We start from the raw sequence: 13660 nt of genomic DNA on the forward strand, positions 1-13660 counted from the left end.
GAATGAGCTTTAAGGGAGATTATAAGGGATTGGCTTACATGATTATGCAGACTGGCAAGTCCAAAATGCACCATGTGGACTGGCAGCCTGGAGACCCAGGAAAGCTGATGGTGCAGTTCCAGTTTGAAGGCCGGCAAGTGGAGACCCAGGAAGGCTGGTGGTGCAGATAAAGTCCAAAGGCAGAGTCTGCTGGAGCATTTTCTCTTGCTGATGGAGGCCAGTCATTTTGTTCTATTCAGGTGCCTTTAATGGATTAGATGAGACCCGTCTGCATTATGGAGAGCAGTCTGCTTTAGCCACAGCTCACCAATTTAAATGTTAATCTCATCTAAAAACACCCTCCAACTTGACAAAATTAGCTATCACACTGTATAATAAACTACTCCAAATTTTAGTGACTTAAAACCACAAGCTTTCAATCAACGACCATGAACCATGAGTTGATGGGTTAACTGGACAGTTCTGCCATCTGAGCCAGACTTAGCAGATCAGGGCTGGACTCAGGCATGCATCTGTGGTCAGCTGGTCTAGGATGGCCTCAGAAGGAATGACTTGTCTCTGTTCCATATAGTCTCTCACTCTCCAACCACCTATCCTGGGTTTCATCACTTGTTGGCTGGGAAGTGTTCCCAGGAAGCAAGAGGATAAGCAAGAGCTCTGGAGGCCCAGGTCAGAACTGGTGCTCCAAGAGGACACTATGACTTCTGCAGCACTTTGCTGACCAAAGTGGTCAAGAGGATAGCCAAGAGTCAAAGAGTGGAGAAACAATTCTCTCTCTTGATGTCTGGCACAACCAAGTCATATCATCAAAGTTGTGAATATAAGGAGGGGAAAGCTGTTGCCATTTTCACAAACCATCTACTAGAGTGAGGGTAGCACATAAGGGGAGTGGCTGGAAGGTCCACTGTTCTTGTTTAGGGAGAGTTTTTCAGGCGTGGTGCAGCCAGCTGTTGAAAGTGCTTCTCCAGGGTGACTCTATTAGCTCTTGGGGAAGCAGCAGGACCAGCAGAAAGATAACCAGCTTGAAGATCAGGCAGACCTGGGTTTGACTCAATCAGGGCCACCTCCAGTATAGACAGCAACTTTGTGTGTATTAGGCAAGAGTCAACCCTTCTCTCCATTGGTACTGCCTCACAGAGAGCTCCTCCTCAACCAGGCTTCCTGTTGTGTGTGCTGTGGCCTACACTGTTGTAATGTGATAGCCCTCAGCTGTGAACTTTGGTATTTTATCTCTTTGAGCTTCATTTTCTACATCTGCCAATGGGAATGACAATGCCTGCCTCACAAAAGCTGGGGGGAGTCCTAAATGAGTGAAGCTGTAGAAAGTGTCTGGCATACTGAGTGCTTGGTGCTCAAGAAATATTAGTGCCTTTCCTGCCTCTCTGCTATAATGAGAGGCCACAGAAAGAGGTGCTTTAGAACATTGAAGGATGCCTGACAGTTCAGCCAAACCAATTATGAAAGGATGAAAAAGGAGAGAAAGTTATATGGTGGCTTTAAGTCATTGAAATTGATTTGGGCTAGAGGGGCAGTTTACGAGTTCTGTCAGATGCCTGTCCTTTGTATTCCAAACTTGGGTTACACCAGTTTTGCAAAGTTTTTGCTGCAATAATTGTACCAAGATACCACATTTTTATATAGGCACAACTGAAAAGTTATTTGCAGCAGAATAGAAAACATTTCAAATTACTGAATAAAAGAAAGGAGAAGTGAAAATAGAATAAAAGACTCATGCTCCTTAACAACAGATAAAATGTTCATATATGAAAGAGTAGACTAGAAACTAAGCCAAAATATAACACAAGTCATACAGACATAGGTCACGCCAGAAATTAGATTTTAGCCTAACCTGGGTGTTCATTTACATGCTCAGTCTATCTCACCTAGAAACAATTATGCATTGTTACGAGATGCCTCCTAAGAAAGTAGCTCTTCATTAGCAGTCCTAATCTTCCCCCACCTAATACTCAGAAGCCATTATAAAAATCCATTTATATTTCTGGCTTCAGAAATTAAATTGTAGGTATAAGCCAAAGTGTACATTACATTAGGGATTATTGCTTGTGGCACTCTACGTGAGCCAGGTGATGCTGGGCCATTTTAATTAAGAATTTGTTTCCAATAACAAAACAAGCAAATGAATAACATTAAGTCAACATTGAAACAGTCGTGGGTGGAGGGGATTATGGGAATAACTGTGATACTCAGTTGTATTATAGGCTTATTGTGCAGAGTTCATTTATGCATTAGAAAAAAACATCTTTGCAGCAACTGAAGAAAGTCTGTAGCACGGGGCATGGAAATCTTTTGAGCACGATGAGATGGTTGCTAGGAGAAAAATAGAGGAAGTCCTGTACTTGTTTTTTAAATTAGAAGAAAAGCAAGGTCACCAAGGAACACAGATTTTTAGTACAAAGTTTACTGAATGTGGACTTTGGAAGAGAATTTTCTGGGCTGTTTACTGGTTCAGTAATCAATGCTTTTTGTCTGCCAGTTCTTCTGGCATTTATTGAACACCCACTATGTGCCAGTTACATACAGAAAGCATTTTATTCTAAATACCTAAGAAATGAATAGTTTCACTATTTACTGATGAGGAAACACTGAGAGAAATGAAATATCTTGCCCGAGGTCACATACTTAGATTATGAAAGAGGTTGGGATCTCAAACCAAGTACATCTGATTCCAAGGCATATGTTGTTAGCTATGAGGCTCACTGTCTGCCTAGCTTCTCGTCCCCAAGAGGACTGATTATTCAGGCTTTTGATGCTGCAAAATAAAAATAACAGATAGGAGTTCAAGAACCAAAGCATGAGATTAATTTTGCCAAAATATAGTAAGTGAGGTTTTTAGGAAAGTGATTTGGAGTATTTTTTTCTAAACTTTTATCTTTAAAATAAAAGTGTGTATGTATGTATATGAATCCCTTCATAAATATCCCACAAATCATATGCCATATATCAGTTATGGGAAGACTTTACTCAGGAAATAACATTTCTTTGTATTCACCATAAGAGATTCACTCATATACAAGAAGTGGCTTCAGTTGTATTTGAAATGGTTTATCTCTTAAAATACGTATGATTGGCCCATATGTGTTTTCATATTATTCTCTGTAGTTTATTTCATTAGAAATTGACTCCACTGAAATCAAAGCGTTCTTGAACTCCATGTATTTACTGAATATTATGAAGAAAACAGAGGCAAGGGGGTTTCATTATAGAACCCAAGAGTATTTCATTTTAACAAGTCCTCATTGGATATATCTTGTCTGGAGCTCTTTCTCCTCTGCTGCCAGTCACATGGTCTCCTTTTTCTATTCCCAATTCTCTCCACCCTCTCTAGTTTGCAGATCATTCTTGGGGACCCTAAGTCATGTTTTCTTTCTTATGCAGACCACTTTAATCTTCTCATAGCTTCTGACTCCAAACTTGAAAATCTCTACTTGGGCTAAGGATGAAGATATTGTTTGTACTGAGCAAACAGAAGACTCTCCTGTTACCAAGATCCCTTATCTTTAGAATGGTACTATCAAAGAAAAAAAATAGGAATAACGAAAACTGTTATGATATAAAATAGGTTAAATAGTCTTATTTAAAACCAAAACTGGGCCTGGTGCAGTGGCTGGTGCCTGTAATCCCAGCACTTTGGGAGGCTGAGGAGGAAAGGTTACTTAAGACCAGGACTTTGAGACCAGCCTGGGCAACGTAGGGAGACCCTATCTCCACAAAAAATTAAAAAATTAGCTGGCCTGGTGGCAAGCACCTATAGTCCTAGCTATTTGGGAGGTTGAAGTGGGAGGATTGCTTGAGCCCAGGAGTTTGAAGTTACAGCGAGCTATGACCTTGCCACTGCACTCCAGCCTGGGTGACAGAGTGAGACCCTGCCTGAAAAAAACAAACAAAATAAAAATAAGTATATATAAAAATAAAACCAAACTGGCAAAAGCTCCTTCTACCTCCTCAGGATGAATGTCATAATTCACATCAGGAGCAGTAAATACGTTTCCTTTTTAGGTTGGTGCAAAAGGAATTGTGGGTTTTGCCTTTGGAAGTAATGGCAAAACCCACAGTTACCTTTGCACCAACCTAATGCATTTCAGAGCCTGGTAGGAGAGAAAAAGAAAGGAAGACCGAAACTTCAAAGCCTCCTCTAGCTGTGCTGTATCCAAGCACACTTAGCCGAGGATCCATTCATGGAAATGGGAGCCTAATAAGTCACTGCCATTCCACCTGGAGACAAATTCACAGCATACACGTTAACATTACCCTTCCTTTCTCTTCATATCCTCTAAGTTGTAATAAGCTTAGGGGACAGTATTTTTTCCCAGTACTTAAAAAAAAAAAATCCTTAGAGGCTGCATATATATATATATGTGTGTGTGTGTATATATATATATAATTTATTTATTTTATTTTATTTTATTTTTTCTTTGAGACAGAGTTTTGCTCTTGTTGTCCGGGCTGGAGTGCAATGGCGCGATCTCAGCTCACCACAATCTCCGCCTCCCAGGTTCAAGCGATTCTCCTGCCTCAGCCTCCAGAGTAGCTGGGATCGCAGGTGTGCGCCACCAGGCCCAGCTAATTTATATATATATATATATATATATATATATATATATATATATATATATATATATATATATATATTAGTAGAGACAGGGTTTCACCATGTTTCCCAGGCTGGTTTCAAACTCCTGACCTCAACTGATCCACCTGTCTCGGCTTCCCAAAATGCTGGGATTACAGGCATGAGCCACCACACCCGGCCTGATTTTTATCTTCTTGATAACCGAACATTTCTTTAAACGCCTCTCGAGCATTGGCAAAAATTTGCATTTAAATACTCAGCAAGATACTCTTCCTGCCACTTTAAAAAATCACCTCCAATAGGCCGCTGCGTTGGCTCACGCCTGTAATCCCAGCACTTTCGGAGGCCGAGGCGGGCGGATCACGAGGTCAGGAGATCAAGACCATCCTGGCTAACACGGTGAAACCCCGTCTCTACTAAAAATACAAAGAATTAGTCGGGCGTGGTGGCAGGCGCCTGTAGTCCCAACTACTTGGGAGGCTGAGGCAGGAGAATGGTGTGAACCCAGGAGGCGGAGCTTGCAGTGAGCCGAGATGGCGCCATTGCACTCCAGCCTGGGCGACAGAGAAAGACTCTGTCTCAAAAAAAAAAAAAAAAAAATCACCTCCAATATAATCTCTCACATTTTTTCATTAGCCATATGGGTTATAACTTCACGAAATAAGACAGAAAAACTCCAAGGCATGCTGGCACTGACTCAACCACACAGGCTGAGCCAATTATGAATACATTACCCTACAATAAGCCTGCTGATCAACTTGTCCCATCATGTACTAAAGATTCTCATTGAGTTTTCCTATTCAGGAAAGCACCCTATGGCTGAAAAATCTACTTCACAATAGTGGAGATAATCCATGCCAGCTAACTAAAATAACCAACATAATTCTTCATTCTTACATGTAAACAATAACAATCACCAGAGATCTCTGAGAAAACTAGTACCAGAAAAATAAAAAAACAAAAATAAAGAGAAAAACTAACTCTGGAAAAAACCAAATAATTCAGGTAATTGAATAGCAACAACAACAATAATAATAACAGCAAATATTCAGCATACGAAATGCAACTAATAATAACAATAATAATAGCTAGAATTACTGAACACCCAACTCTGGGCCAGGTCCTGTTTTTAAGGGCTGTTCACATGTAGACTTATTTAATCCAAACGAAAACCTGAGTACTATCCTCATTTTACAGATGAAGAAACTGAGGCTCAGAGAGGCTAAGTAAAATCCCCAAAGTTACAGAGCTCATAAGCCGCAGACCCAGGCCTCTATCCAGCTCTATGTGAGTCCTATCACTTCAGATAGAACCATGTTCTTTTTTTTTTTTTGAGACAGAGTTTTGCTCTTGTTGCCCAGGCTGGAGCGCAACGGCACGATCTCGGCTCACAGCAACCTCCGCCTCCCAGGTTCAAGCAATTCTCCTGCCTCAGCCTCCTGAGTAGCTGGGATTACAGGCATGCGCCACCACGCCTGGCTAATTTTTTTTTTTGTTTTTAGTAGAGACAGGGTTTCTCCATGTTGGTCAGGCTGGTCTCGAACTCCTGACCTCAGGTGATCCGCCCACCTTGGCCTCCCAAAGTGCTAGGATTACAGGCATGAGCCACCGCGCCCGGCGATAGATCCATGTTCTTAGTCCCTATGCTACATCGTCTTCAGAGCCCTAATCTTTGAGTTTTAGACACTTGGAAGTCCTAATTAGCATTTATCCCAAGGGATTCATCAAGCTATTAAGTTCTCTTCTACTAAGACTACTGAGGGTCCACCCTGATTTGTCTATGAGTCTGGGGAAGGGTGACAGCTTGAATTTGGTCTCCATCTATATACACATTTACAGATAAGGCGAGTGAGGAGATGAGGGGCCCAGGGCTTTAAGAATACCTATGAACTTTGTTCTGTAACAAGATGTCGACCTTGAAACTTGTAGTGTCCAGGTCCATCAGGATCTGAATCATCTAAAGATATGTCTAAGGCAACTTCCTCCAGAGACTGGAAATGTTGCTCATGGCTATTAAGATGTGTGATCTGACACACAGAAACTTCTTGGAGGGGTTTATGTAACTAATTTGCATAGTAAAATAATCCAGATAAACTAGTTGTCGAGACAGATGGAGGCTGGCTAAGCGAGGCTGAATTTTGATTACTCAACTGAAATAATTCAGTACAATTTTGTATATCTGACTTATAATTATTTTGAAATGTTTTCCACAGTGGGCTGGGAAGGTTTGCTCTATGTTAACAAAGTGAAAAACTTAGGCAATTATCCAGTTATTTCAACACTTTTATTTTTTCCCTGACATCTGCTAGTAAAAAGAATTTTGATTAAAATACTTAAATAGTTGAGGCAAAAATGTGTTTATATGCATGTGCGTGTGTGTGTGTGTGTGTGTGTGTGTGAAGGGTTTACAGTTACATGAACACACTAGATAAATAGCCCTGCTCTCCACTTCTTTCTGATAGAACATTCTTTCCATTAAAGTACTCCTGTATTAGTCAGCTTGGGGTGCCATAACCAAATACTACCTACCTACCACTTCCTACCATGTACCTACCTGTGTTCAATTTTCTCTCTCCACTAGGAAAACAACAACGGCAAGAACTTTATCATTATCATAGACTAAGGCTATTTCTAAAGAAAAAGTTGAAAGTGGGGAGAATTATCATAAAACATGACTGGTAATGAAAAGAGTGTTATGTGTCAGGAGGATGAATTAGTGAGAATAGCTTCTAGTCAAGTGTCTTTCTTGAGAATCAACTCTCATGGAACCTCCAAAATGTATATAAGATGAATTACCCTGAATGGAAAATTAAACTAATAAATAACCAAATTAATGTTTTCAACAAAAGTTCCACTCTTTAAGACTTCAAAAACAATTTTTAAAAGTGAAAAAGAGATTGGGCGCAGTGGCCCGTAATCCCAGCACTTTGGAAGGTGGAGGCAGGTGGAGCACTTGAGGCCAGGAGTTTGAGACCTGCATGGCCAACATGGCAAAACCCTGTCTCTGCTAAAAATGCAAAAATTAGCCGGGTGTAGTGATGCATGCCTATAATCCCAGCTACTCAGGAGGCTAAGGAACGAGAATCACTTGAACCCAGGAGGCAGAGGTTGCAGTGAGCTGAGATGGTGTCACTGCACTCCAGCCTGGATGGCCGACTGAGATCCTGTCTCAAACAAACAAACAAACAAACAACAACAACAAAAAGTGAAAAAGAGTTTTCCATAGGAAAACAAATTTTAGTTTATTGTGTGTCATCTTTTCTTAACTCAAAGCTCTACTGTGGAATTATTTAACAATCTTGGATGTAAAATTGTATGCTGTATAGTTAGGAACATTCTAAACTACAGACATTTTGTTACTCAATTCCTTGATTCAGAACTCAATTGCATTGACAGCCAAATATGAAAGGAGAGCATGTCTTTTCACATTTACCAAAAAAAGGGACATTTACCAAAAGTTCAACATGGAAAATCATCTGGAAATCCAGCTTGTATTTCTCGGTGAAAACTATATATGTTTGCCTTTACTATGTTTCAATAAAAATAATGCCTTTTATTTGCTTTTAAAACTTATGAAATACTTTTACATAAATTACCTCATTTGAACTTGACAACAACACTTTGAGATGGATCGGAAAGCTATAAGGGACAATTCACAGCAGGGGAAGCTGAGTTTGAGAGGTTAAATTCATTTCTCAAGATGGAAAAGAAAAGATTACCATGGGGTCATATCCAGAGAACACTAGAGAAAAAAAGGAAGAAAGATTGAAAGAAAAGAAAATATTTCCTGGAAATATTACATAGAAATGTGAAGACTAATCTCACACATAATTATTTGGAACTGTTATATGCGAACATAAGAATCGCAACAAGTGGCATGTGGGAAGGCTCATCCTATTGAGAATGTAAACTGGCACTACAGAAGTTTTGATAAGGAGGAGGGTGTGTGACCCAGGCAAAAAAAGGCTTAATAAACCTCATTCTCTGATTTGAAGGTGACATGTCTAATTCTATTGTAAAAGCAATGTCACCCCAGAGTCTGTAGAAGTCAGGGAGTCAGTGAGCAGATGTATTTAAATATGTATATACAAGCCAGGCTCAGTGGCCTGTAATCCCAACACTTTGGGAGGCTGAGGCAGGAGCATTGCTTGAACCCAGGAGTTCGAGACCAGCAGGGGCAACATGGCAAGACCCAGTCCCTATAAATAATTTAAGAATTAGCTGGGTGTGGTGGTGCATGCCTGTGGTCCTAGCTATTCAGATGGCTGCAGCAGGAGGATCACTTGAACCCAGAAGGTCAAGGCTATAGTGAGTGGTGTTTGTGCCTGTGCCACTGCACTCCAGCCTAGGCAACAGAGCAAGTCCCTGACTCAAAAAATAATTATATATATATATATATATATATATATATATATAATGCATGCACACACATCCCTATTTTATATATGTAAATATATAAAATATCAAATATATTTTATATAAGTATATAAAACATATATTTATATCAATTGTATGTATTACCTTTACTTGTTTATAAAAAAGATCTAGAATCTATTTCTTTTAGAACATTGATACTATGCATAGGAAAATAAAATGTTATGGTTATAAAATAAATTTTTTAATGTACGGCATTTCTTAAATCAGTGGAAGAATATCCACTGAGGAAAAAAGTCTTAATTTCCTTTGATAAATAGCTGTGGATTAGAGTACTACAACAATAGTTCCAACTCTGCTATTGCTGTGCACTTAAAGCCAAGATGATGACTGTATTGAAAGAGAGGGACGAGAAAATCAATAGATCATGGCTTCAATGGAGCTCACAACAGTGCTGATTAGAGAACACAAATGGATTGCATAATAGTAAAATAACTATAAACTGGGTATGGATTTAAGCCTATGTTAAGACCATTCTTAACTGCATTGTGTCTTTAGAAAACATGCATTGAAATTATAACAGCAAATTAAATCTATTCGACCGCAAAATTTAATACATAAGAAATAGCATTTATTAATGATCTGGAAGAAGGAGTAAATAGCATGTTAATGAAATTTGCAGATGCTGCTAAATTGGAAGGTGTTACAAACAACAATGCAGACAGGGGCTTAATACAAATGGACCTTGAAAAGTTAAGGAAGAACCAACAGTGACAAAAAAAAGAAAAGAAAAAAGAAAGAAGGTTGAATTTATAAAAACATCAGTTAGAGAAATTTCAACACGAGAAAGAATAATACAAAAGAAGTGTGGCCAGAAAAGTGACTTTGAAATTTGACCAGGATTTTCTGATTATAACAAGTTGTTAAATCCACATCTGGGAGGTCCTAGCCCAGATCCTGGGAAGCAGTAGTCATTCCCTTACTTCCCACTCTTCCTCCAGGCAGTCCAGAGGAAGTATGTTGCTTAGTTGTAGACTTTTGGTAGCAAGAGAAATGAAGAAAACACAGATCAGGCATATCAGTTAAAAATGCATATAGAAAAGAAAGGGATTACTATGGGAGGCAGATGATTATGTATTAGTATCATCTAATCAGGTGTATAATGAAAAAGACCATGAGAAATCTACAGATATCTGAAAATTTTATATAAAAGATGGTTATGTCACTTGAATATTTATGAGTGATGATTAAATGGATCTAATAATTACCTTATGAAATATAATTATTGCTTTTCCAGAAATCAACAGATAGAATAGTTCTCCTGCCCTATTGCACATGCTTAAATTAAAGAAATTGGTGGTATAGCTGAATGACATATGGGGTTATAGTTGGGTTTCTCAGAATTTCCAGAAGTTTGGGTCTGAGAATTTGGTTTATCCAGGAAAACAGCAAGATGTGTCTAGGGGAAGCTCTGAGGACTGTAAGAAAGTAGCAACGTATCTGTAATGTTTACCAGCTCACCTGAGATATAGCCACCTGGGGATGAAAGTTCATCCCTGCTTATTGGATCTTTTAAAGTAGAAGCCTCAATTTTAGAAACTTGACTAGGTTTATAAAACTTTATTTTTATGTAGTTATATTATGTATGCTTTTCTGTAGATTTCAGTAATGTTTTTTTGAATACAGGCTGCCACCCCGGCACTTGGGATGGAAGCAGTGTATTCTTGGTTGCCAGGTGTGACAATGAGCATGAGAACTGGTGTAGGCAGGTTCCAAGGTGTAGGGGAAGATGTTGGGAGGGGACAATGGTGGAAGAATTGGAGCTGGGCCCATGCACAGACTTTTTCCACCTGGGTATTCTCCTTCTTGAACACTTGTGTAGTGTTTGAAGATTTGTATATAGGAAGATATTCTTTATAGAGATCTGAGACTATTCTTGAACCATTAATTATGATAAAGTAGTGAGAAATCATGCACTTAAAACCTTAAAACTCTTGTATCATCTTATCTAAACAGGTGTCAGCCCTTTGCTTCTATGCTATTTAGTTAGTAAATTTTGTTTTAATAAGTTAAACCAAAAACTAAAATCTTTCAGAAAAACATTACTTGATGGCATGTGCTAAGACATGGAATACATGCAATTGCCTCTGATGTGTACAAAGGTCTTATGATACATATTATAAAATATGCCACTTTTTTTCCAATTTTTAGCAACGGCTGGCCCCTTTGAGAAATAATTGTAGAGACTGACCAGGTGCTTCTTATAGCCCATTTCTTTATCAAAAACATCTAAAAGTATATTTCCCTTGAAACACAGTACAATAAAAACAATATGGGCTATAGACTCAGATAGATCAAGGCGTATCTATATCCTGACTTTACCACATATTAGCTATGTGATATTCAGCAAATTACTTAGCATCTCTGAGTCTGCAGTTCTTCTTTTATAGATTAAATAAATTAAATAATTAAGTGATGTATTTGCATAACTTCTGATAAAATGCTTAACACAGAATCAGTGTTCATGTGGCGTTAGTTTCCATACTTCTCTACAAATAAACTCCCTGACATAGTTAAAAGTATTTTCTTGAATCATAATTCAATTAGGAATTCACTTTCTTTTATTCGGTTTTTCATTAAATAAATATTTACTGAGTGATTGCAAGCAATGTTTATGTCAGTTGTGGTGGGTTTGCACAGAAATAATAATATATGTGGATCTTCCCTTTAAAGATCATGAAGAAAAGCAACAACAGCATGTAAATAATCATAATATGGGGCAAAACCCAAAAGATAAACAAAAGTATTCTAAGATTCCAAGGGGGAAATGATTACTTCTTTTTTTTGAGACAGGGTCTTGCTCTGTCACTCAGGCTGGAGTGCAGTGGCTTGATCATGGCTCATTGTAGCCTCAACCACATGGGTTCAAGCGATCCTCCCACCTCAGCCACCCAAGTAGTTGGTACTACAGGTACCTGCCACCATGCCTGGCTAATTTTTAAATTTTTTTTGTGGAGGCGAGATCTCAGTATGCCACCCAGGCTCCTGAGCTCAAGTGCTCCTCCTGCCTTGGCCTCCCAAGATTACTTCTTAACAGAGGATTGGAAAAGGCTTTTGAGAAAGGGAACAATTTACCTGGGCCTTGAAGACAGCAGAGGTGCTAGAAGAAAGTAATTAGAAGGAAAGCATGGAAATTGGAAAATGAATGGTTCTATTTGTCATGAGGCCCATGATGATGGAAGATGTTTGGGTTAGATAATGGAGGATTTGGGGTTTTAACTTTGGGCTACTAATGGAGGATTCTGAATGCACCCTAAAGAGCTTGGACTAACATGTTAGGCAGTAAGGCATCAATAAAGGTTTTAAGCAAAGGTTTTTGGGTTTTGATAGGATTCTTCTACCTAATTTATTAGCTATTCCTTCTAAATTCATGTTAGTCCTTAATTAGATATGCAAGCTTCCTGGGTCTTCATCCAAGTTGTTGAAATGTTCAACAGGGCAGAATAAAGAAGACAGTCCAGCAACATACCATTAGAAACCCTTCTCCACCAGAGCACTGATCCATTCATCAGCACTTGTGGCTCAGTTTTCATTCTAACAGAAATTCACTGTATTGTGTTGTCATCAGTTAAAATTTCCTTCTGATTTCTAAAGCCATCCTGAGAAACTTTGTCAAATGTTTCACTGAAATCAGATCCACACTGACCTCCTCTGATACCAGTAGCAAAAACTAGACATATCTTGATTTCAGTGAACCCAAGCTGGGATTCAGTGAATCCCAGTGTTCATATTCAAAGTCATTACCAGCCCTTCACTTAATAATACCACTTCATAATAAGTAACTCCAGGATTCTGTCAGAAAATTACATCAATTGTTACATCTTTGGGAAGAGGTATATGAGTTTCTTGCAATAAAGTAGAGTTAAGAGTGAGTAGAAAGAATAGCAAGACTCGGCCAGGTGCAGTGGCTCACGCCTGTAATCCCAGCACTTTGAGAGGCTGAGGCGGGTGGATCATGAGGTAAGGAGTTTGAGACCAGCCTGACTAACATGGTGAAACCTCGTCTCTACTAAAAATACAGAAATTAGCCAGGCGTGGTGGCTTGCACTTGTGATCCCCGCTACTCAGGAGGCTGAGGCAGGAGAATCGCTTGAACCCAGGAGGTGGAGGTTGGAGTGAGCCAAGATCATGCCACTGCACTTCAGCCTGGGTGACAGAGTGAGACCCTGTCTCAAAAAAAAAAAAGAATAGAAGGCTCAATGCTGAATGGATGTGACAAACTCAGTTATGATTCAGTCAAAGTTTAGATATAGCATTTTAAAGAAAAGTAGCATGGCAAACAATAGTAAAGAATGAGCAGTGACTAGGACTCAAGACTCAGATATGTAGGACTTTATCATCCCACATGACCATCAGGTAGTATGGTCCCGAGGAGGCGACAGTTGTTTAAGGACAGGGCTGGCACCACATCCCAGATTTTCTGCCATTTAGCAAAGTGCTCTCTTCCCTGCTTGATGCAGCTGCCCTGTTATGCACGTCTTGAAGCAGAGAACAAGGCAACCAACTCCCTTCAGACTCTAAAATATCAGTTCTCAAAATGCAGCCTGGGGACCCTTTGGGGGGTTTGCAAGGTCAGAACTCTTCATAAAAATATTGACACTCTCTCATGAGTGTACAGTGGAATTTCCCAGAGGA

Source organism: Pan paniscus, chromosome 13 (genome assembly GCF_029289425.2).
Source record: "Pan paniscus chromosome 13, NHGRI_mPanPan1-v2.0_pri, whole genome shotgun sequence".
NCBI classification, from domain to species: Eukaryota; Metazoa; Chordata; class Mammalia; order Primates; family Hominidae; genus Pan; species Pan paniscus.